This window comes from Rhamphochromis sp. 'chilingali', assembly GCF_963969265.1.
Source record: "Rhamphochromis sp. 'chilingali' genome assembly, chromosome: 15".
NCBI lineage: Eukaryota > Metazoa > Chordata > Actinopteri > Cichliformes > Cichlidae > Rhamphochromis > Rhamphochromis sp. 'chilingali'.
Genome location: NC_137942.1, coordinates 3,318,395 through 3,343,545, shown reverse-complemented (window position 1 = coordinate 3,343,545; position 25,151 = coordinate 3,318,395).

The following is a 25,151-nucleotide window of genomic DNA, read 5'->3' as shown; positions in this document are numbered from 1 at the left end:
CCAGTTAGATCATATATGCCAAGAAGATCAAAGATGCATGTAGAGAAAGCCCCCCGAAGTCTGGAAGATTGTTAGTTGGCTAGGAGAGGTGCAGAGAAGTGTCAGAGGTATATTAGGATGGCCTTAACTGAGGCTCTAGCCAAACAAAGGCTCACAGCTCTGGTTAGTAAACTGAAGTGCTGGTCTTCAAAGACTAATCCATCTCATCTGCAAGAGAACAATAGATTGATGAGCTCTCCGCACTTGCGACAGTGAGAAAGAAAAACTCCCTTTTGACAGGAAGAAGCCTCCATCAGAACCAGGCTCAGGGAGGGGCGGGGCCATCTGCCACAACCAGTTGGTTGGGAAACAGGTGAAAAGATGCACCGTGGAAGAGAGCCAAAGATTAATAATAACTAATGATTTAATACAGAGTGATGCATAAGCACATATAAATGAGATTGGGTAGTTGAAAAAGAAGTGTGCTGGGAGTGTAGAAGATGATACAGGAGGCCAACTCCAAGGCAATCACACAAGCCACTGTCAGGTGTGGAACACACCGAGGTGATGCACTGCTGTTCTGCATACAAGTATCTGGATGTCCCACAGAACAAAAGCAACTGTGATGAAGATACAAGGAGGTCAGCCACAGTCAAATGCCTTCAGATAAGGCAGACGCTAAGAAGCATGCTCACTGGCAGGAATAAGATCTGAGCTATCAATATATACACTCTACTCGTCATCAGATACCCAGCTGGAATAAGAACAGAGATCCCATTGATGTTAAGACATGAAAACTCCTTATAGTGCATGAAGGTCTCCACCCAAAGTCCAGCTCTACAAGGTTTTACCAGCAACGTAAAGAGGAAGTGTGAGGACTAGTGAGTGCCAGAGCCCCAGTCCAGAGCATCCACAAATAAATCTTTAAGATGTCCTCAGCCCAAGAGTGTCGGATCCATAGAGGGAGAAGTGTACTCCAGCTGACGGGACCCAAGTTTCCGGTTGTGCAATGGTGCCCTGAAGACTATTCAGCACATAGTAGAACAATGTAAGATACAAGCTGGGACAGTGTAAGGGGCACAAGCAAGTGGCTGGGATAGAGTACAGGAACATTTTTGCTGCATATATATTAGAAGTCCCCAGTTCCCAATGGGTTGAGAACAACAGGGCTAAGGTCATCAAGTACCAGACAGCCAAGCTACTGCTGACCCACCAGCAGTGGGACCACTTGTGAAAAAGTGTTGCTAGTGATAATGGAAGGGTTAGGAAGAAAAGTTTAAAATAATTAAGTATACATTTGAGTAATCCCGATGAGTCAACAGGTTCCGATAACTTTCAGCTTATTTTTTTTGGAAGCAGAGAATTCAGTTCAATTCAATTTTATTTATACAGCGCCAAATCAGAACAACAGTCGCCTCAAGGTGCTTTATGGTTGGCCATAAAAGTAGACCCTACAATAATACATACAGAGGAAAAGCCCAACAATAGTATGACCCCCTATGAGCAAGCACTTTGGCGACAGTGGGAAGGAAAAACTCCCTTTTAACAGGAAGCTGGTTCCATAGAAGAGGGGCCTGAAGACTGAAGGCTCTGCCTCCCATTCTACTTTTAAATACTCTAGGAACAACAAGTAGGCCTGCAGAGCGAGAGCGAAGTGCTCTAATAGGGTGATATGGTACTACAAGGTCATTAAGATAAGATGGGGCCTGATTATTTAAGACCTTGTATGTGAGGAGACACTGGTTGAACTGAGGTTCGGCACAGATACCATATAATCATGCAAAGATCCTCTACTAGTCCAAGACTCTGATTTTGAAATGTTAGGCACTGCTAACCAGCTACACCCAGACATTCTCCTCAGCTGTTACCACAGTTGCAGGATGGTCAGGTTACTGTTGTGACAGTCATCAGTGTTACTGAGTTGTATCTTGAGAATCTTTCCTCTTATTAACGACTGGACTCTTCTAAACACTTCTAACCGTTATAAAGCTGCCAGAGGACTGATTGAAGTGGTGCAACACTAACCTCCCCACTATCTCCTGCTGCAGTTCAACATGATGGTGCTGGCATGTATCTACGGGATGAGGAACAGGCAGAGACAGGCAGAAGGTTATTGCTCTGTTATTTAATACCACAAAATATATATTGTGTGGGTGCGCCTCCTTTCCATGCATATCTGCCCACACATAGATGTAGCCTGTGGATAATACTGATGTTTGTGTATTTAAGATAACTCTGGATATGAAATTCAAGAAAAAGCAGCTGAGAAATAGAAACATTTGGGACAAAATAAAAGTGTTAGATTTAAACGAGACCTGTGGCATTTGTGCTTGAACTTCAGGGTGAAAGAGATTTTGTTTTGTATCAGTAAGCTAGTAAGGAAGTAAGCATCAGTGCTCACCAGTGTGCAACTCAACACATGGCTGTAATTTCTCATTTTATAGAATGTAGCAGGACTCCATCTTGGAGGCTCTGATTGAATGCTCCAACCACGCATTGTTGAACTGCGGGTTCAGCTGCAGACAGGTGCTCTTGAATATTCATTCAGGCCCTCACGGATTCTAATCACTGTTGATATGTGTGCACTTTGCAACTGTCAACTATTCAGAAAACAAAATATGTGCCTGCATCAACTGCTTATGAAAATTTATGATGCAGGTAGAAAACGGAGAGTTATCAGTACGTTTCCCTTTAGTTTGCACCAAGGTTGAACAATTAAGTTAAAATATGATGTAGAGGTTTGAATATCTTAATTAAGTGCACAAACCCAATCTAGTTTTATACTTTATAAACACCTTTTATGATTTATATATGAGTTATATAACCAACGCTTTATAACAATTCATGTTCCGTATCGATACGTCTTCGAGGAAAACATACGGGGAAAAGAAATCTCCCGCCTGCTTATGTTAACATGTGTTATGAGTATTTATTAAACTTTATGCTGCTTATGAAAGCTAAATACGGGGGCCTAAAGTAAAATGCAACCGCCTGAACAACCTCTATCTTGTTTTATTAGCTGACTTATCTTCTTTGTGCCAACTGGCGCATAAAGAGATGGAGGCAAAACAACTTCTCATTTGCAGTTTGTCTCCAGGATCTATTTAAGAGGCTTCAAGATGACACTTTCAAGATGCCACAGAACACAACAACTCACACCCACCCACTCACTGTTATGGTGATGTCTATACCATCCCCTATTGTTTGTTCCACTCGATGTTTATTTGGAAAGGTTAGTGCTGAGATGACATTTGTTATTAACAACCTTTTTTTGAGTCTCTTGTTATCTGAGCAGCGCAGTGGACTACACATGACAGGGTTCTGCTACCGTTTTTTAGTTTAAATGATACAGCCGAGGATTAGATTTTACAGCCGCAGTGGTGATGGATCTAAAACTCTCCAGTAAGGCTCTTACCTGCTTAAAAATTAAAGGTCACACCATATTTTGTTATAAAACAGATCCTCGTTTCACCTTGAGTTAATGAAACCGTGGTTATACGTCACACCGATGCCAATAAAGGAAATGTTTAAACTAAATTTAGCTCAGTGGTGACCTAGATTTCTCTTGCCTTCCAAAACACAAATCAATGCTTACTTGTGAGTAAGCATTCGTGTGCGGCGCTTATTTGGGGTGTGCAGAAGCCTTTGTGACGGGAGATTCGTTTATTTTTGTATGATTATTTTCCTTTGTTGTTTGACTCTTGCCTCTAGAAGAACATTAGCATACTTTTGCTAAAATGCATAAAATGTCCAAAATATTTTCGAGGCATGGTGTGCATGGACATGTGAGGTGAGGTCTGTTTTTGACCCAGTTCTGCAATTCATCCAAACAAAATAAATAATAATGATTTAAAAAAAAAAAAGCTCTGCCTGTTTTAAATTTGGCCGTCTTCTCTTTGAAGTTCTTCTCCTTGTGCAGCTCGTCGCTGCTTTTAATGCATAAGCTAATTTTAGCTCCTCGTGTTTGGAGTTTCACCAGAGACCCAAACCTCGTGCAGAGAGCAGGCTTGTGCTTCTTTTGCACTCTGCCCCGACTTCCACGTTGACGTTCATCGCATCAGATCAAAGCTGGTTCTGCAGCTGAAACCCAGAGAACCAGCAACAGTCCTCAGTTTACTGTAAAAGCTTGAAGGTGGTACAGCGGTCGAGGTGCAGCGGTCGGCGGCATACCTTTCTAAACGTTTTCTGACATTGGCATGTGGTTGTGCATCATGAATTTGCTGTCACTGTGCTACTTCTTCATTCCTAAATTGAAATTCAAGAAGTTCTTTTGATGCACAGCAGAAGATCACAGAAACAAAAACGTGTTGTCATAACAACCCTTGGAGAATAAACAGCAGCCTTAAAGGTTCAATAAAGTTGATTATTTTGAAAGAGAATTACAAATGATCCAAAAAGGCTGATTCTGTCCATCTGGATGTAGCCTTTTTTTAATGGGAGAAAAGTTTTGTCACTCATCCAGGTGACTTATTAACAGTACATTTGCATAATAAGTGAAACTAGCACCACTGAATGAACAATGGGCTGTGAGGTCAGTTCCTTGTTACCCTGCTAACTGGAAGGTAAAGTCATTAGTGTTTTACATGGATGTGTTTGGGAATAATCAATGATATAGACTGATTTTCATTTGGAGTACATCTTGAAAGCTCCTAGGATAATGTATTCCTAGCATCTATGTAGCACGTTTAAGGTAACGGTGCAGAGGAGGTGGAGGGTTTACGGCATTTAGCGTCTATCAAAATTCACCCTTAAGAAAAAAATAAAATAATACATCATTACTTGTTTGTTCAAATATGTAAAATGACCATCAAAAGTATTTGTGTTTGAGAGTTTTATCAAAAACACTAGATTTGGGGGAAAAAAAACCCACAGGTGGCACAGTCTCACGGTTCTCCACTAAACCTGGATGAGGAATGCGAGGTCGGAGCCAATGCCATTTCCAGGGCTGACCGAGTCATTTTACACTCTGTCATCACTCTTATCGCAATTTTACCCCCTCTTTCACTCTATCTAGATTGGTCACTCCTCTCTGGAACACGTCTGCACCCTAGAGGCTTTATCTGCGATTCCTTATCATCGCCAACTCTGCCTATCTCTCACCGCTGCCCCCTCCTTTTCCGTTTCTCTTTCTCACTGCACCTCGCTCACTCTTCCTTTCCATTTGTCTGTTGGTCTATCGTGTTTGTCTTTCTCTATCTCTCATGATAGAGTTGGAATTATATGTTCAAAGTAAATAGTGCTGAGGTAAAATAGATGTCGTTTTCAGCCAATCCCCTGCCAGAATAAACATTTAGAACCTCTGGCTTATTCATATTACCCTTTCATAGGTTCATTTTGTGTTATATGTCCAGGTTTTACGGTGGCAGAGATGGACTTGTCAACGAGTGAATGCAGCTGGACTTTACAAATTTCACAATGTCGATTAGGTTGACACTAATTATGATATTTTCAAAGTCAGCCGTGCTCATAGCTGAAGCACTTTTATGCGGAATCCATTTAAATTCCTAATTGTGCTTTATTGTTAAAAGCAGAGAGTCTATGTATTTGGTGTATAGCCTTGGGAGCTGTTTGCCCTTGGTGATTCTTTCATCTTCAGATTTAATAGCACGAGTCAAACCGTGTTTGGTAAATTTGACTGCAGTACATCATGTAGCTGGAGTTCCTTGTGCTAATATTGACCTGAGGGAGTGGGTGAAAGAGAGGCTGCAGGATATGAAGATCCCTGCAAGATGGAACAGGGACCAGATGTAGTGAATGCTGTTAGAGGACACGCGCGTTTGATATGTGTCCTTTGTCTTTCTTGTCTTCAAAGTCACTCATTTCCAAGACTTTTGCGACGCATCTCATTTCCATAATGAAGACAGTTACTTTAAGGTCTTTCGGTGCTGCTTTGAGGTTGTTACGCTAACCTGTTGCAGACTTTATTCAGGTGAAACTTTTTCGGCTGAAAATCCAGCCTGTTATCATTCTTGGGGGAGTCAAAAACAGCTTTTTCAGATGCTGCTGGCATTTCACAGATATGCACACTGGCACTTGCGCTGTAAAACATGAGGTTAAAGAAATGGCGAGACAGATCTCTCAGACCTAAGTCCTCATATATGGATACTCGCAAAGGATAACTTGGTGTCACATGGGCCTAGGTCTGCAGGCAGCTGTTTTTGTGCTGACAGCATCTGTTTTCTATACAAATCCTATGAATGTCTGCTTTGACAGTTAAAGTTCTTAGCAATGCCCTGAGTGTACTGCTTTTTTTTGGGCTACTCTACTTGAGGTGTTGTAATGCTAGCGCGTTCATCAATGTCACTTCTCTTTGCATAGCCAATCAAACGTGCGAAGGGGTGGGACTTATAAACATAAACACTGTAAATTATGGCAAAGGAGAAAACTTTGAAGAAGACTGTTTTTGTAACCTAGCAACAATAAGAGCTTGAGAGAAGCGCTCTGAAAATGAGGTCAGCGCAAAAAAAAAACGCTGCCTGTGGACACAGACCCTTAGTGTCAGTCTAACCAGCGAGTAAAAGTAGAAAGCAAAACCAATCAGCGGCTGAGATACAAACCGTGGTGTTCTGGCTGACAAGCTTGTGTCCTACTCCAAATCTCCAAATGCAGACTTTGCAGACTCTCCCTAAAAGAGGGCCGCTATCTCTCGGTGTCCAGTATTGCTGTGGTCAGAGCACCTAAAGGACACCTGGTGCATAACTCTGACGGATTAGAAATCACTGGAAAAACTCATTATTCGGTGTTATCGCTCTCGCGATATAGACTGCAATTCCCCGGAGCCGTTTGGCACTAAACATGCTAATTGCAGTTATTTTAGATTAAAAAACATGTTTAAGTCGTTGTCCGCTAGTTAATTATACTAGTTAATTATTAGCGCTTTGCTTTGTGTTTGATTCTGTCTCTCGTCCCCGAATGCGTGCACTTGACTTTTAATGACACATTAGTATGTATGTGTGAGTCCAACCAACACCTGGCTTTCCCCGTTTCTTCCACTCCAGTTCATTCAGCAACACATTTTGCTGGCACCGAGCACACTTTTGATGATTATTCTGGCACCAAACATATTTTTATACTCTTTGAAGTGAATGTATTTTAGAAACGGCTTGGAGTCTTCACTCTCTGTGTTTCGTGAAGCTGTGGTTATCGTGGGTTACAGATCTGGAGGCTCCCCTCATTTCCCTGTTTATCAGTTAATTCTGTCCAAAATGACTTATTGTTATTTTCTTTCGCTGTCTAATGGAACAGCATTATCAAGGCTCTGTTTTTATGAGATAATGCCTGGGAAGACACTGTTCAAGGTCTGGCATGGTCTAGCAGATGTCAGATTACCACTAGAAAAGGCACTGTAAATATGAGCACAGCTGTCTTGCTGTTGCATACCACTGCATACAAAACTGTGAGTTATCAAGATTATCAACCTATTGCAGTCTTGACTGCTAAAATCCAATACACGGCCTTCTTGTGTGCAGTGCAAATCAGCATCACCTCTATAAATAAAGCAAGTGAAGGCATTGTCCAAAAAAAGGGGAGGTGGAAAAAAGACTGTCCAGTCTCCACCGAGCTCTATTCCATTTCTTTTTGTCGGAGCTTACATCGTCTTATGTTTGCTCCATGTTGTCATTCTCAGCACATTTCATAATGGATGAACATATTTCCTTCGTATACAGGAAAGCGATGATAATGAGAGTTATCGTTCTTTAGAATTTGTACCACTGATGATAATGGACTTCATTATGTCCCTCTTCCAGTAAGCTGTCACCCTGAACAAATTTAAATTAGCCAGCCCAGAGCAGATCTTACACCAAGATTATTTCCATTCAAGGCACCATTTGGAGCTGTTTTGATTCTCTTTAATACAGGACTTTTCACTCCACCAAGCAGCAGGCCTGTTTATTTGACTGTCACAACATTATAAATTACTGGCAGCTTTTCTAAACACTGACAAGAGGGGAGAAAAGTCACCTAGAATCAGCCTGGGCTCAGAGAGCTAGCTGATGTGAAGGATGCTGGCTCGCTGGCTTCGAACAGGGCAAGGTTGGGTCTTGGGCAAGGGACCCTTAGGGAACAATATGGTGGAAACCATACTGTGACTCATTCAATAAAGTTAATTAATGATATTTTATACATAATGAGGGTCGGGCTCCCTTGTGGTCCTCTCTCAGGTTGAGTTCAAGTAGAGGCAGCAGATTTGCTTCAGCTGCAGGGACCATTCTGGAAACAAAACAGACGTTTTGGAACGTCAGGTTGTGTTAAGGTCGTTTTCTTATGACTTTGTATTTTTAAAAAAACAACACATTTTCCATTACATTAGAGTGGAGGTTGGTTGAAAACCATCTTGCTCCAGGCTTTAATAAATTAAAAACATAAATAATGTCACAAAAAAGGCCGCATGCAGGTGCTTGGATGCAAACAAGTCAGAATTAACAAAAGCAAGCAGGGAAACAAATCTTAACTGATCTTAACTGACAGACACAACAGCGGACTCGTGCTTTCACCGAGCACCAAACCTCCAGGCCTGAAGAGTGAAGCCCGCAGGAACGACGAAAAGAAAGTACATCCTGTCTCAGAATAGTCTAAAAAATAATAACCCGGTCCGTAGCAGGTTTTAAGGTTAATATAACATCTGATGAACTACAAGACAAAACATATCGTAGTTTCATTATTTATTTAGCAAAATTAAGACACAATGCAGAAGCAGTATGTGAAAAATAAACCCTGGTTCGTAGCAGTCGGGTGCTGCTGGTCTGAGGCATTCAGACTGTTTTCTATCTGCGTCACTGCTGATCTCTTTCCTCGCAGTGATCTTAAGACAAGCAATTGTTTCTGGCCATCGGTCTGGGAAGTGTCATAAGGCCATTTCCAGGCAATTTGAAGTCCATCATTCTACTGTGAGAAACACGATTCACAAGTGGAAAGCATTCAAGGCAGCTGCCAGTCTTCCCAGGAGTCGACTTCTCAGCAAATTCACCCCAAGGTCAGACTGTGCTCAGAGAAACTGTAAAAAACCCAAAAGCCCCGTTTCTCTACGGGCCTCAGTTATAATAGTAAATCTTAAAGTTTATGACAGTCTCATTAGAAAAAGACAGACTAAATACGAGTGGTTTGGAAAAGCTCTAAGCTTCTAAGCAAAACGACAAGACCAAAATATAGGTGTTGTGCCGTAATGCACAGTAACCTGTTAGGTGAAACTTTGGTGGTGGTTTGGAGCCACAGGATTTGGGCACCTTGCAGTCAATGAGTCAACTGTGAACACCTTTTTATAGTTAAATTTAAGGCCATCTCTCTGACAAGTAAACTTTGGCCCAAACTGGGTCACTCAACAGCAATGATCTCAAGCTCATCGGCAAATCTACCACAGTGCAATGGTCCAATGAAAGTCCAGACCTCAAACTGATTGAAAAGCTGCAGTGCGACCTTAACGGAGCTGTGAATATGAATGCAAACCTCACCGAAGTGAAGCGGTGTTGTAAAGAGCGGGCCAAAGTTCCTCCACCGTGATGTGAGCGACTGATAAAGTCATGCAGAAAATGATTACTGCAAGTTATTGCTGCTAAAGTTGGCTCTGCAAACTGCTGAATCATGAGGTGCACGCAGTTTTCCACAAACTGCGTCTACATTTTGGTTTAGTTTTAGTTAAATACTTAATATGCTCCTCATATGAGCTTATTAAGTATTTAACACCTGGTAAGGCACAGACAATATACTTGTTTTATCCTGATCTGTGAAACCTTGACAGAGGGTGTAGGGCTGCTCGATTATGGCAAAAATGATAATCACGATTATTTTCACTGAAATTGAGATCACGATTATTTGACGATATTTATTTAACCCTTTAAGACCTACTATAGAACCAAGTCCACCAGAGCTTATATTATTTTTTTTACATGCTGTAGTGCCATTTGTAGGAGCATTTCAAGTTGCTATACATCAATACAACTGTTATAGCCCATATTTTAATAATATGTATGCATTAAGTCCATAGTAATTACATAAATTGCAAAAAAGTGCAATAAACTACAAAAAAAATTGAAAATCGCTTTTGTTTTGTTTACATATATTTCTACTTGGAGAAATTTAAGAGGCTTATCCCTCAAAACTTTAAATACAATAAAGTTGCAAAAAATAGTTTACAACAACAGGAAATTTATTTTGAGTGTCTTCATAGTTTTATTTTGGAGATACAGCAATTTTTATACACTGCAGGAAAAACAAAAAACAATCCTATGATGCAAATTTGCAAAGAAAACAGCAGGTGCATCATTTCACTGTGGGAAGTGTTACGAACAGCTGATAGGAACGGCAAAGCGTGTTTCTGGAATATTATGTTTTTGTTCCTGCAAGCGCTTTTTATGCAATTTTTGCAAAGCTATATGTGGAACGAAACCGTGACCGAGGACAAGCTGATGGCATCAGATGTAAGTACAACTCCTCCGGTTTCATATGCAAAACAAATTATTGCGCTAGCTTACACGGTTCAGGTTCTACAGGGATTTAAAAATAGTTACGCAAAACGGAGCGTGCTGCTCTGACCGGCTTTAAAGGGTTAACAATGACTTTAAAAAATAATATAAAATAGTGTGCAACACCACTGAAGTTTTTTTTTTAAACTCTCTTTTCAACCAACGGCAGTCACTCTCCAAATAACTTCTGCTTAGCTTTCCGAGCTTCCCTCGGGTCCTCTTAATCAGCGGTCTCCAACCTTTTTTGCGCCACGGACCGGTTTATGCCCGACAATATTTTCACGGACCGGCCTTTAAGGTGTCGCGGATAAATGAGGGAGGAGCTAATAATCGGCTCAGTCATTTTTAATGATCGTTGAAAGCCCAGATCGTAATCGTGATTAAAATTCGATTAATTGAGCAGCCCTAAGAGGGTGTATTTTTTTTCCCTATGACTATAAGTGGAAATGCCTTAGTCTTGTATTATTTTTAACAGCCAACAGGGGGTGAGCACCCTGGTTGTATGGAATGCTATAGGGAAATGACCCTTACACTTCCATGATCCGTAGCCTCATTAAATGCTTTACAAATGCAGTTATGCTCTCTGTCCCCAGTTTCAAGTCTCATCGAAAAGAACATGATGTTCATTTTGTACATTAAGGTCACCGTTAGTTTCCAGAAGGCTGACCGACTAATTAGACCTCATGCTTATGACATCTGATTTTACAAAGCTGAGATGACGACAGGCAAATCGTTCAGGCAGACTTCAAAAATGAGACAATGTAGCAGATTACAAAAGAGTAGCTACATTTATTTTTTGTATATGCTTTGAAATCAAATTCGGAAAGCTACGGCTGTTTTCGGATTTCCATTTCTAAGGAAATCCCCTTTTAAGTAGAGGGAAAGGCCCAAGATGGAAACAAAATAAGTGAGTATGCACAGAGCACGCACAGATAGCGTTCTCTTTATGGCAGGAACTAAGTTTCATGGAAAATGCCTTCCCCATTCTGAGAAACACAACTATTAACAGCACACTAGTGGGAGCTAAAAGCCAAACATCCACTTCTACTTACTGTTTTCAGTAAGTCTACCAACATATAAAATCATGTGCATGATGTCTGGAATGGCTACATGACCATGCAAACTGGAATGAGGGAGATTTTTGACATTAGGAATTATCGGGGAAAAATGTGTGCTAAGCTTTTATTGTTTTTGACACGTGAACCCCTTCTGAGTTAAAGTTTAGAGTCTGCTGTGTGCAGACCAAAATCAGCAGTCAAGCTTTTGTACCTTTCCTGTTTATCCTTCTGTGGGCCTGGGAATTAGATTTGCTGCCAGTGTGGGCTTCTGATTAGCATGTTTTCAGCTGTATTGACTGATGGCAAAACTGTGGGCTAGCTTCTCCCTGAAAGGTGTAATAAACAGAACCCGGGAGGCTGGAGCATCTGCATTAACACCTTTCCGGGGCCGTCTCCTAGGGCCCGCGAACCGAGGACAGTGCCTTCCCTTCACACCTCGTTACTCCCGTTCCGTCCCGTGACCTTTCCCCGCAGGCAAACACGCACCCCATGAGACAGCAAGCCAATCTGTACCCCTCTTCCGTCCAGCCCAACCTCTCACAACCCTTCCTCTTTGTCTTATCCCCTTTTTCTTCTGCACAAACACACTGTCGCTACAACTGTCATCGACTCTCTTGCTGAGTGGTATCGTTGTCACAGGCCCCATCATTGTCCTCCACTGGATCAGTCAGCAGTGTTTACATTCAGGGGATTTTTTTTTGGCTTTAAATCACTCCAGTGGAAACTGATGTGACCTTGAAGTGAATGCCTGCGAATGTCTTTCAAACCTGAAGAGGAAGAACGCCCTTTGAAAGTCTTGTCTTTCATGCTACTAATAGATAGGAGGTTGTCTGAACATTTTTTTTCTTGACCAGTCATTACAATGATCAGGATGGGCTTGAATGCGTAAAGCCTTGGAGAGTGAAAATGGAGTTCTCCAGGTGAAAGGAAAACAGGCCCTCTGGCAAGGTTGCGTGGTTTGTCTTTGATGCTCCTAGCTTGACACGGGGAGCTCACCTTGACTGGGTCATTTATTCAGATACACACTAAGTCACCTGGCACTAGGAGGCTGAGAGACAATTACATTCAGCCTTCATGGGGCGATGATGCCAGGGCGCCAGAAAACATCTATATTTTAAACTCTGAGCGGCTCGTCGCAGTGTGAGTGGTGATCTTAAATTAATAAACCCAATTTTTAATCCTGAATGGAAAATTAAAACTGGCCTCGCTTTCAACTTTTAATTAATTCTCTGCCAATTTTCCTTCTCAAAGCTTATTGTGTTTTTGCAATGCTTTCGCAGTCAGCAATATGAAAAGAGCAGCGCCTCTGTGTGGGGGGCACGCAACTGCCTAGATGGCGCTGTCCTTTACCGCGAGCCCTTCTACCTTCTGAGCAAACCATCCCAATCTGACCTAGGACGCCTGCAAGGCTCACACCACAGATGAGTTGCAAACTGCAGTGTGGCAAGTCAGAGCGCAGAAAAACCCTGTTAATTGGTCCAGTCTGGCTGGCCCCTGTCAGACGAGGCCTTTCATGGCCTTTTCATGGGTTTCTCCTGGGAAAACTGAGGAGGCTGCCTGTAATGAGGCACTCTACCTGGTTGCAGAGGGGGGAATCAGGAGGGTCGCTCGTGGGCAATTAGGGAGAAATAATGAGAGCTTTCTCTTCCTCTCTGTCTCTGTTTCCACACCCCACCAACCCACCCCTCCCGGTTTCCTGTGAGAACTGTGGCTCATCAGGTAACTTTTCGGGGGGGATCCCGTGAGAGGCAGCTCAAAGCGAAAAGTAACACTGCAAGAAGCGCTCGTGAACAAAAGCCCTTTTTAGACATGCACTCCTTTCCATGAAAGTTTTCGCAATGGCAATCTTACTAGGTTGGACTGTCTGTGCAAGTCTCAGCTCGCTAAAAAACAACAATAACACGAGAAAGACATTTCTCCTGGAATGCACTCGTTGCGTTTGTTCGCCGTGTCTGCCAACACTAAACCATGCCTGGCTGTCATTGTTGTGTCTTTGTCCAAATTAAACCTCCAGAACCCCTAATATCTGACCAAAGTCCTCCAGTGAAGAAAGCATGTCCCATCTTAATTGTATCTGGGTACTTATTTGGGTGGTTTTCTGAAGAATTCTAGAATTGAACAGAACATAACTGGTCTCACTGGTCAGTCTGTATTAGGGGTGCGACGATACACAAAATTCACGGTTCGGTTCGATACTTTGGTGTCACGGTTCGATATTTTTTCGATACAAAAAAAATGTTCATGCCTTTTTAATCTGTCATTTATTAAAATTGTAAATATATATTTTAACTCAAAAGTACAGTTTTTAAATTTAATGTTGCTGAAACAAAGTAATAAAAAAAATAAAATCTATCTGATTGAGGAATCACTCATCTTTGGAAAAAGAGAGTTTATTACAGAGAAATGCCTCTTTCCAAAATAAAAGCTATACTAGACGCTTCTTCTGGGCTATATTCTCAGCAGCATATTAAACATATCAGGTCCCCATAAGGAGAATCATGTGCTAACGGCTGTCTAAATGACTCGGGTAAAGTTTGTAGCATGCGTGCTTGTTGTTTTTGTCTGCTTCCACTTGTCTTTGCACGAGGATGCTGTCGGAGTAAATGTGCAGTCATATTCGTTGTGTTCCCACTAGTGCTTTCAGGTTAATCTCGTTGAAATGACGTTAACACCACAACACGGCAAATCTCCGTTAACGAGCTACCGCGGATCGCCCCGTGCGTGGGGCTGGATGGCGTCAACACGTTAACAAGCTAACTGCGCTAACGCACTAGTTCCCATGAATGTAATTGAGCATTGCCTGGCACATCCAACATACTGTTTTACTTTAGTCCATGACGCGCTTACCTTCAGGGTCATGCTTCACATGAAAACCAAAATAGTTCCAAACGCCAGATCTGAATGAGGGTGGGGGAGGTTCAATTTGCAAGTTGCAACAAGCTTAGCTTCTGTCTCGCTAGCTTGCGCTGCGCTCAGTGGATCTGCACTCAACAGTGCAGCCTAGGCGGATAAGTCGAACGCAGATCCACTGAGCGCTCAACAAAGACAGCATCGTCAGAAGAAAAGTTGATAAAATAAATTAAAAATTTTGTATTGTTCGATACATATGCATACCGAACCGAAAGCACTGTATCGAACGGTTCAATATCGATACGAGTATCGTTGCACCTCTAGTCTGTATAACAAAAGTCATCTTTACAAAGCTTTTTCTGTTATAGGATTCTCTCAAAGATATCAATTCAGGATTCCTCGAGTGCCATGGCTCTGGATTATTATGTCTGTGGCTATAACTTTGTTTTCACACATGAACTCTGAACATTGTTGGGAGAATTGTTCGGCACACAGCAGGAGACAGTCCACATTTGATGTGTTGTCACTGCTGGAGCAACTCTTTTTGCCTCATCCTTCAAGTATCCAGCAGGTAGGGCAAAGGATGTCCATTTGCTCGCTGTGAATCCATTAGACATTTAACTGCGCTATTCACACTTGGGCTCATTTGGACATTACGCACTGTTCTAGGCAACTGGCAAATTAAAGATCTTTAAGGTATTTGCCTTTTCACATGCAGCTGCTGAAAAAAAATATGAAAAACACCTGAAAAGACTGATTAGGCCAGCGTTGGATATACCACATCTCAGCTTTCATTTCATGGACCGACATCAGAGCAAAACCGTGTAAAGATCCCTAACCACGCATACAGTAGACGCATCAAATATTGGATGCCGCTTGCCGTGCTACCCTTAGAAAATCAGCTGACCGAACAAAGCTACGCTTGCAGGAGAAAGCAACATTGCAGAAGCAACTAGGGTGCAGTGAAACCACCTTGTGTGCATTTTAAGATAGAGGTGTTGTATCCACGCTCGTATAGGCTTCATTATACAGGAGCAGTTTTCCCCTCACTCGTGGGATTTTTAGTTTTTATGCAGCCGGTGTTAGCTACCACGAGTCCTTGCTGCCTTCTCCTGCCTTGAGACGAGTTTCCACTTCTGACAGAGATTGATGTGCTGCCTTTCCCCGGCTGTAATAGCACTCAGCATTCACCGCACTTTATATCCAAATGGCACCAAATCAAAATCACACACCTCAGTTAAGTGCCGCACCTTATTTACATGCATAAAGTAAATTCATTTTATTTAGGGGTTGAAGGGTGATCAATAATTTACATGCACATAAGTGCCTGATATGTGTGAAATTGTCTGCATGCCTCCAAGAATAATGGAGAGGTTTTTGAACTGCAGTACAGATGGTGTGAATAACAGATGTTATTTACTGAAAAGGGGGTAAAAAAAAAAAATTAAAATCAGATTAAAGCTATAGCGAGATCGTCCCTGCTGTGCATTTTCAGCTGAAAAGGAACATGTTTGGAAAATAAATTAAAAATAATTAGCCGGTCCCCTTAGTGATAAAAATATTGCACATCAAATAAATATTCTAGCTTCTGTGCAGTCCTGAACCGTGAGATATACAGAGCGAAATCACCGCCAATCCTCCCCCTTCCTTCTGCTTTAATGATAATCACACATTCCCTCCCTTGCTTTTCTTTTAGCACTGTGTTGTAAAACCCATTAGAAAAACTGCGCTGCAGTGGGTAACACGTAGCTGCTACCCTGTGTGTGGACAAACCAGACAGTGAGGTTGAGGGAGAAAGGATAGGTGCTGTCTGATCCTGAGGGCTGTGTTTTGCATTCAGCTTTTTTGTTTTGAAGCTGTACAACAACACTGATGGCATGACAGATTTGGGTTAGGATTCAGACCTTGTTTTGGATCTTGCTGGGTTTTTTGCCTTGGAGGAAGGGCCATAAATGTTATAGCAGTAGCGGAAATCCCTCCCTGGTAAATGCTCCATCTGTGAACATGAGTAGCAGGATGTGTGCGAGGCAGTAAAAAATGAATGTGAGGATTGCGAGATGGCCCAGGGAGTCTGTTACGCTGATAGAAAATGTAAAGTGCTATAGTCATGGATGTAATGTAGAATGATTGTCTGTCTCCCCTGTTTATTTGCCAGTGTAAGGGCTGTAATGGAGACAAATGCTTGTCTGAGTTTGTGAACCCACTGCTTTGGCAATCTAACTCCTGGGTATATGTGGTTGTTGCGGTAGCCTCAGACTGAGAGGTGCATGTGAAGGCAGGTGAAAGGTCTTCAGGTGACTAACCTGGGTTTTATGCCTTAATGACTCCTTGTTATTCCCGTAGCTGTTTTACAATTGCCACCAGTGCTTCCACCCTCTGTGTCCATTAGATGCAGGGAACATGGATCAATATGTGATGCAATTTCCCAGAGGAATGAACCAAGCTTCTTTAGGGTGGCCGGCCAGCATCTCGCCTTCTCTTTTACACACACGCACATCCTATGTTACCACGCTGCACTGAATAAACCTCAGACAGGTATTGCGAACACAAAGAAGGGTTTTGCTCAGTCATTTATCTAAGTGGAGCGAGATTCAGCAGCAAGGGGAAACTCTTTGTTGCGGTAGCTAAAACAGAAGCCTGTCACCCAGGTCTTCCTAAAGCAGCTAAAGAATGAGTCATCAGCAGTCCGACACCCACCCAATAGCGAGGCTGGCACTCAGCATGCCAGCAACATCATCTGCCTTACAAGGGATGTTGCCCGGCTATTATCTTTGAACAATGAGACGCAGTTTGCTAGTATTCGATTTTGCAAAGGTCAACATCATTTTGCCACTGGAGTAAAGTGTTGTTTTCATAATGAATATGCCCTAGATTATGCACAGACACAACACGGCCCATGCAGTCTCTGTCTCTGCTTTAATGCACAGACAGAAAAAAGCGCATTTTAAGGCAGATGCATACATCTAGATCATAAACTTTGTCCCTTTTTTTTCTTCTTCCTCGCCACAAACACTGAGATTTAACCGGCTGCTATAAAAGCCGTTAATAATTAAAGTTACGGTGTGCTGCGAAGGCTGTTTAAAACATGTACCTGGACTTTTTTTACTTGGTGATATGTCAAGGCTCCACATGTATTGCTGACTTGTGTTTCCATGACAACGTTACTCTAGTTCTAATTTTGAATATCACAGTCTGGGGACTTGGTTTCGACCGTAATGAAAATAAGATAATCAGAAGAAAATATTATCCTCGATCATTTTCTTTACTACTTTGGAACATTGTGTGTTTTATTCTCTTAAGGAGATCTATTATATTTTTATTCTGGGCCTCCACTCGAGGAGCCTTTCGTGATTTAGGGTTCATAAAAATCCGTATTTATCTCATATGGGCCCTTTATGTTGCCCGCAGTCTGAAGGAGGCACTTTTTGTGAGTCCAGTGTCCCTTTATGCCTCTGCTTTCCCCATCTGACTTGTGCTTGTTGCAGATGTAGTGGCTTGAAAAACAAACTGCAGTAGACCTTTTTCTGTTCTCGAAGCAAAATTCATAGTTTCATGTCAACTCTGGTCAGTCCAACACATTTTACACCTAAAATGAAAGATCCACCAGCGACGCAAACGGCTGCTTAGGCCTCCAGTTGTGTCCACACTGGAAGTGATTCACTGGAAGATAAAGCGACAACTACAGAAAAAGAATAAACCTTTCTGAGCTTCCAGGGGCGTGCATGAAGCAAATACCAATGACAATGAAGAATAATGATTTTGGGTATATGACCTGGTAGTAAATACATTAGAGGCAACTGAAGCCCGGACCGTGCCAACGCAACTGTGATGTGCTACGAGCGAATCCCTTAGTGCAGAGGCAGCTTCAATCACACAGATCTAGACACCTTGGTGAATCCCTGCTACGAGCTGGCTGTTGCCCACACGTAGCAGTGCATGAAAACGTATACAGTGCTGCGATTGCTTTTGTTGCCTGCGGGTAGTTTGTTTTGGCAGGCTCGTTTGCCAACATTCGCCATTTACAATCCGAGATGTGGTGAAATTTTAAAAAGTGCACCTCGAGCTGGACACAGACAATGTTCAAAATAAGTTCTTCTTCCCTGCTGCACCCAACGCATTTCCAAACGCAAGCTGCCTGCGACCAAGAGGAGGTTTTTGGTGCAGCACCGTGCTGAGCTTTCTGACCAATTATAACTGCCAGCAACTCGCCAACACTTTAGGAAATATGCAGGTTTCTTTAGCGTCCAGTAGTTGCCAAAAAGTCTGATAAGAAGCTAATGGAGACTTGGTAGCCCTTTGGTACCATTACTTACTTTTAAAGATAAAGCAGTTTGCAGAGCGGCTTATCTGCAGTGTAAATATTCATGGTTCTGCTTTTTGCAGTCTCATTTAAACTGTGCCAATTTACAGGCCAAATAATCTCGAGTGGCTTTATTTTGTAAGGTACAGATACGAGAAATATTGTTGATAAAGATATAAATCTGCTTGGTGGTTTCCCTGAAGTTGTAACCCTTTCAGTCTGTTCATCCATACGAGACATTTTAGTAATATATTACATACAGCTTTCAGTTCTGACTATGCAACGGGGCTCTGTATGGAAGGAACCAGCTCAGTGTTTTAGCATTAGCTGACACAAAACTCCAGTTTTTGTCCCTTACCACTTTGGTAACTCTCTGCTTTATAATAGTCTTTTGGTCAGCCTCCAAAACTTCCTGGGATGCTGTTCTCAGAGCAGAGCAGTGTTTGTGCCTGCTAGTTTATGTAAACCTGACCCACGACCTAGAATAAATCCAAACATTTAAAAGCAATCTGACACCTCACTGCAATTACTTTCACATACACTAACACTACACTTCCTGTGTTTAAAACTTTTTGTTGTCTTTAATATGAGCATCCAATGTTGTAGCAGTAAATAAAAATATGTCAGGGTGTATGCCTGAAGTTCTCATTAATTGCTGTCCTAATTTTAATATCTGTATATAAAAAAAATGTAATTAGCCAAAATATTTCACCCTGAAAATGATAGAATATGCACATTTCTACGGCGGCCCTGAGAAGCCAAACGGACTGCAACTTAAGAAAACACCAGCAATAAGTAAAATGCTGCAAAAGCACACAAAACACAACGGAAATGTGGAAAAACAGATTTCCAAAAGCACAAGGGAAGTGTTTCTGGGGAGACGATAACACGACGGACCAGTTGCAGGAACCAAAACATGCTGGGTAAGTGTGTTTTAATCTCATTTAACACTGATGACACTGAGTTTTAGGCTAATAGTTAGGCTAACACACTTACCTCTCATCTTTTTCTTTCCTCACAAAACTGATAGATCCTCCACTTCTTTGAAGTGTCTTCCAGTACAATTCTTAGCATATTTTGGTTCCTGCAACTGGTCCGTCTGGTTATTGTCTCCCCAGAAACACTTCCCTTGTGCTTTTGGAAATCAGTTGTTTCCTATTTTCCTAGTTTTTCTTATTTCCGCTGTCTTTTGTGTGCTTTTTCAGTGTTTTTCTTATTGCTGGTGTTTTCTTAAGTTGCAAACCATTTGGCCTCTCAGGGCCACCGTACATTTACGCCCCTGAGCTGATAGAGGTTTTATCCCAGATGAAGTCATGTAGTTTCATTGTTCTGCCAATAGCGATATCTGTTGGCTGTTGCATGGAGCTCTCCTCGCTTCGCTTTTTATTTCGAAGCATGTGTGTGTTTTTTATCTCCATTGTCTCTGCAGAACAGAGACCATTTTCCAAGGTGTGATCAAACAGTTCCACAGCTCTGCCCATAACGTTTAAAATCATTGCTTGGTGTAAACCAAAAATCAACCTTTTCACTGTCGTGTACGCCGACACACGGTGCCACGAAGCCTCGGGATTTTACAGTAGATTCCACATGTCGACAGTGTGACCCTCGGGGACAAATTCACAGCATAAAAATCCTGTGAAAGATGAGAATGCTCCTGTTCACAACAGGTGCAAAAGGACACGATGTGTGGTCTTCAGGTGAAAGTGGTCAGCCCCTGTGGATCGTAACTGGACACTCGACTCTGTTCAGCACAGAAAGTGGTGTTCGCTCTCTGCTGAAGTTCGAGGTGCATGGGGAAAACACACGTGCGAGGAGTTGGAAGTGGGAGCGGTAATAACAGAGCGAACACCTATGGAGTTAAATATGACAAATATGCATATGTTGTTTTCTCTGCAAAGTTTGCACAGTCTAGCACAATCAATCTGGCACAAGTTTCCCTTTTTGGAAGTAACAGTCGGCCTGGTGTTGTGTAAACTAATTGATTCATTTGATTCCTTTGTTCAAGCACTCGTAATGACGGGAAATATTGAATGCTGCATTTAGATGCTCCCTTGCTGTGGTCATTTGCAGCTTTTTCTCAAGGTTAATTGTTTCGTGACAAGAGATTGTAAATGCATAATTTCAATTTTCTTTTACAAGGCAAAGGATCAGGGGTTTTTTTTTCTCCTCTAGTCCACACTGTCACGGGTCAGTGATTTTCTGTGGGGCTTTAGGCTTTGCAGTTAGCACCCTGTAGCCATTGAAAGATGAGCACAGTGCAGTGGGTGATCAGAAAGTCTGAAATTGGCCCAGAGAGAGCACTGCTGTCAGAAAAAGACCACAACACAGAAGAGAAAAAATGGAAAATGCCATCCCCTGCTGAGTGAATGAATACATGAGTTTCCCTGTGAACTTTTGGTCATACTGCACAGCACAGCAAAAAGCTCTCTTAACAGTCTACAGGTTTTCAAAGGGTATAATAAAGCAGAAAGGGTTATTTATTTCAAAATGCATGGGTTCGGGTAGGTAGGTGGTGTGTGTGTATGTGTGTATATACATGTATGTGTGTGTATATATGTGTATATATATATGTGTGTGTGTGTGTGTGTGTGTGTGTGTATATATGTATATATGTATATGTGTGTGTATATATGTATATGTGTATATATGTGTGTATATATGTATATGTGTATATATGTGTGTGTATATATGTGTATATATATATGTATGTGTGTGTGTGTGTGTGTGTGTGTGTGTATAAAGCATAAGGACCCAAAAGTTAACATTTTAACGCAGTCCATTGTTAAATTTGCCGCGCGGGGATATTTCTGTCACCCATTCTATGTTGATTTGAAAGGATGGGGCTGGTATCTCCCTCCTTGTCTTTAATCAACCCACAATGTAATCTTGCACCAGCTCTGGCCGAGCATTTGTTCCTGTTACTGCTTCACGACTGCTCTGCGGCTACTGAATGAAGCAATTTAAGACATGAAACAGCATTAGTGCAAATGCAGTAAAGGAGTAGAAAAGACGATGTAAAGTCAGAGAGAAGACAAAAGCAACAAAAAGGAGACTCTGACTCGAGATCTGAAGAAGAGCCATCAGTACGTGTGGGCCGTGTTAAATAATTTACTCCTCCCCGATCGGCCCTATTTAATTAGCCCTTGTTCTTCGGATTTAATCAGGCCCTCTTGGTTGGGGTGTTAGGCTACGAACTGTGAGGGGCAAAGAAGCATCATACGATCCCCTGCTGTGAGATCACAGCGGGGCCTCAGGTAGAGGACACAGGGACGCGTCCTACAGTTGATGCTAACAACACTAAGAGGGCACGGCAGCAGACCACGGTGACTCAGAGCGGGCTGCTGCGTGGCACTTCTTAAGCTTTAAATTACGTTTCCCTAAACATGCCGTACACTTATCTTTGCATGCAACTGTTAGACGTGTTTGTTGGTCAGAAAGTCGCAGAGTGTCGGACCCACAACCGCTCCTCCACCCCCTCTCTTAGGATTAACGCCTGCATCTTTAGAACTTGAATCTTTCTGGAAATGGGAGCAGAGAAGGGCTGCGTCTAAGTATTGTGTAGCCCAAGGCTAGTTCATAGGAGCTGCAAGCTGCTGGAGGATCCAATTTCAGGCCATTTCGCCTCCTAAAAAAATTGTCTGAAGTGGAAAATCACACCTGATGGCCCTCTAGCGTGGCTTTCAAGCCACTAGATGGTAGTATGGAAGTCTTTGTACAAATCAATTTTCTGAGGGGAAAAAAATGTTATGATTAAAAAAAAAGATTTGACAAAAGTTCAGATGGCCATCTGTGTCCTTTAGTAAAAGACCATGTTCTCTTTTTTTCCCACATAGTGGAGCAGTTTTTTCTCACACTGTAGGATAGGCATGAATCTGCCAGTGGAGGACATTGAATTCATTTTAAGCTGCACTCCCACAACGTGCAGCCAGAGCTGAGGTGCACACTTTGATTTGTGACATGCAGAGAAGGGGGGGAAAAGAGAGGACGATGAGGAAGAGGAAGAGGAAGCGAGGGGAACAGAAGCGCAGTGTCCCGCTGAGGTAATTTGCCTTGGGTCTTATAGAGCTTACTCGCACTGCTGGCAGAGTCATATGCAGACTGATACGGGGGGAAAAGAGAAGATGTGGGAACAGCATGAGAAGCCAGCAGAATCACAAGTGTTGTGGCTTTACCTTGTAGCTTCAGAGGAAATAAGAAAGAGCGAGACTGAGAGAAGGCTGGGAGTGGAGAAGGGTTTAACTAATACTCAAACAAAGGTAGCTGAGCGTGTGTGCACAGCCATATGCACACACACACACAGAGTCATCATCCAATGCATTGGGGGAAAGCTAAGGCCAATTTTCATGGGAGTGTAGCAGTTTTGAGCACACATAAGAGCCTGTGACACCCTTGGCGGTGCCAAGAGCCGACACATCAGCCAGCGTTGACAGCATGGCTGGCACATGCCTGAGGGGCTGGGAAACTTCCCTTCTATAATTGCATCCCATGTCAACCTGTGACATGTCAGGCTCAACCAGCAGGGAACTAACTAATCACCGGCCAGACCTCCATCTCGTATACCCTCTCATATCCCCGCTTTCACCCCGAACAACATAGTCCCACACCAGCTATCTGCTTCCCACTTCTGTTTTTGCACGTGTTAGGGAAGCACCCCTGAGCAGGCTATTACATCTTTATCTCAGCACCTGATGCCATCAGCATGACTCAACAGTGAAAGCAGCTCTGTCTCATTAGTCTTCTTCTTCTTAAAAAAAAAAAAAAGGTAGCAATTCCCATTTATTCCATCTGTTATTCTCACTGGCGCTCTGCAGCCAACACATTCCACTCATTCTGGGTAATGACATTAAATTTGTTAAAATTGGTGCTATGTTGAAAATGAGAATATCCTCTCTGCTCTCGCGGGGTGACTACCTGACGATTCTTAGGCTTCTTCCCACGTCCTGTGTGAAGTATGGCGACGCCGCGGCGGGTTACCACATGCATTTTAAGCGTGCAGCTTTGTGATTTAAGATGAGGAGAGGTTTTGTAGCGAGCTAACGTGTGTGATGGCAAGTCTGTTAAAGTCTGCAGATCGGGAAGTCCTCTTGATCTTTGATACGAGATATCTGTGTGGGTGCCTCTGTGACCACATCTTTGATCTTTGGTGTTTGTGTGTGTGTGTGTGTGTGTAAGTGAGAAAGGGAGCGACATGGTGCCAGAGCCTCCTGCCTCCTACAGATTGAGGTGAGAGCAGGCAGGTGGGGCTCTGTCGTGTCTGTGTGCCACAGTAACTGGATGTGATGGGTGGCCTCTGGGGATCTCTGCCTTAGAAGTGCTAAACGAGCGAAGCAGAGCAATCACACTGTTCCTGTGCGTGTTTGTGCGTCTGTGTGTGCGCGTTAGCGTGTGTGCCGCAAGCCCACACACTCCTATATATGATAGTCAGTTTGCTTTCCTGTTGCCACTGGCTCTGTGTCTGTGTAGGTGTGCGTGTCTGTCATAAAGGACACTGCATTTATCCTTAGACTAAATATAAGCGCCACGAGATGGATGATAGGATAAAACAGCCTGTAATGTGTTAAATGTTGCCAGGAAACAGGGCTTTTTAAATGACGACGACACAAACACGACTGCCCGGTTGGGTCAGAGGAGTGATGCTGAGGGCTCCAGACAGTCCACATGCGGTGGGGCTCCAGTAGCACGACTCCAGTTACAAAGGTGGCGACAAGACACTGGTTCCAGTCTACATGTTGTGACCCCACCCTGCTCCAGCCACATCCCCCCGTGTCTCAATGTGATTGTTAGCCTGAAGCATCCGAAAGGGCAAGCTACTCGCCTCCCCTTCATTAGCCAAATGGAATTGACTTAATTCAATTACGGCTCCTCCCGTGAGGAGCCCACGTTTGTGCACATTTCTGCCTTTTGCACATCAGCTGTAAATCTGTGCGAGTCCCCACGCATGTTTGCATACATTACACCTGCAACCTGCACGCCTACGAGAACAAAACAAACGAGCGCACGTCACAGGTCGTGTTCTTGCCGCGGGCAAGCTGAGGCCCCGGCGGTGGCACCGTCGAGGCCTTCGGTCCCACCGCTCCACCCGCGGCCTCGTGCGCCGCCCGAGCCGAGGTGAATGCCAAGGAGCCACTACATCAACCCAACCTCCCCCACCCCACCCCAGGGGAACACCAGCCAATGAATTACAGATTAGATCATTGTTACAGGATCATAACAGTGATCTAATTGCCAATTTCTCTTTTTAATTGAATTTGGTGGAGTGAAGAGGACGGAGATGGGATTCATGGGACTCTGTGTGGAGCCGATTGGAGTCGGTCTGCTGTTGACCGGGCACGACGGTTAATGAGGAGAAGAAAAAAAAAAATTCCGGCGCTTGACATTAAGCTGCAGAGCTGGGCGTCCACTGCAGAAACGTCAGGCTTAATATCCTTACCAGTGCCTCTTGTTCAGACAGAACAGCATTTTTGAAATCTTTCAGGGTGTTGGCTCGCTAAAATTACCCAAATT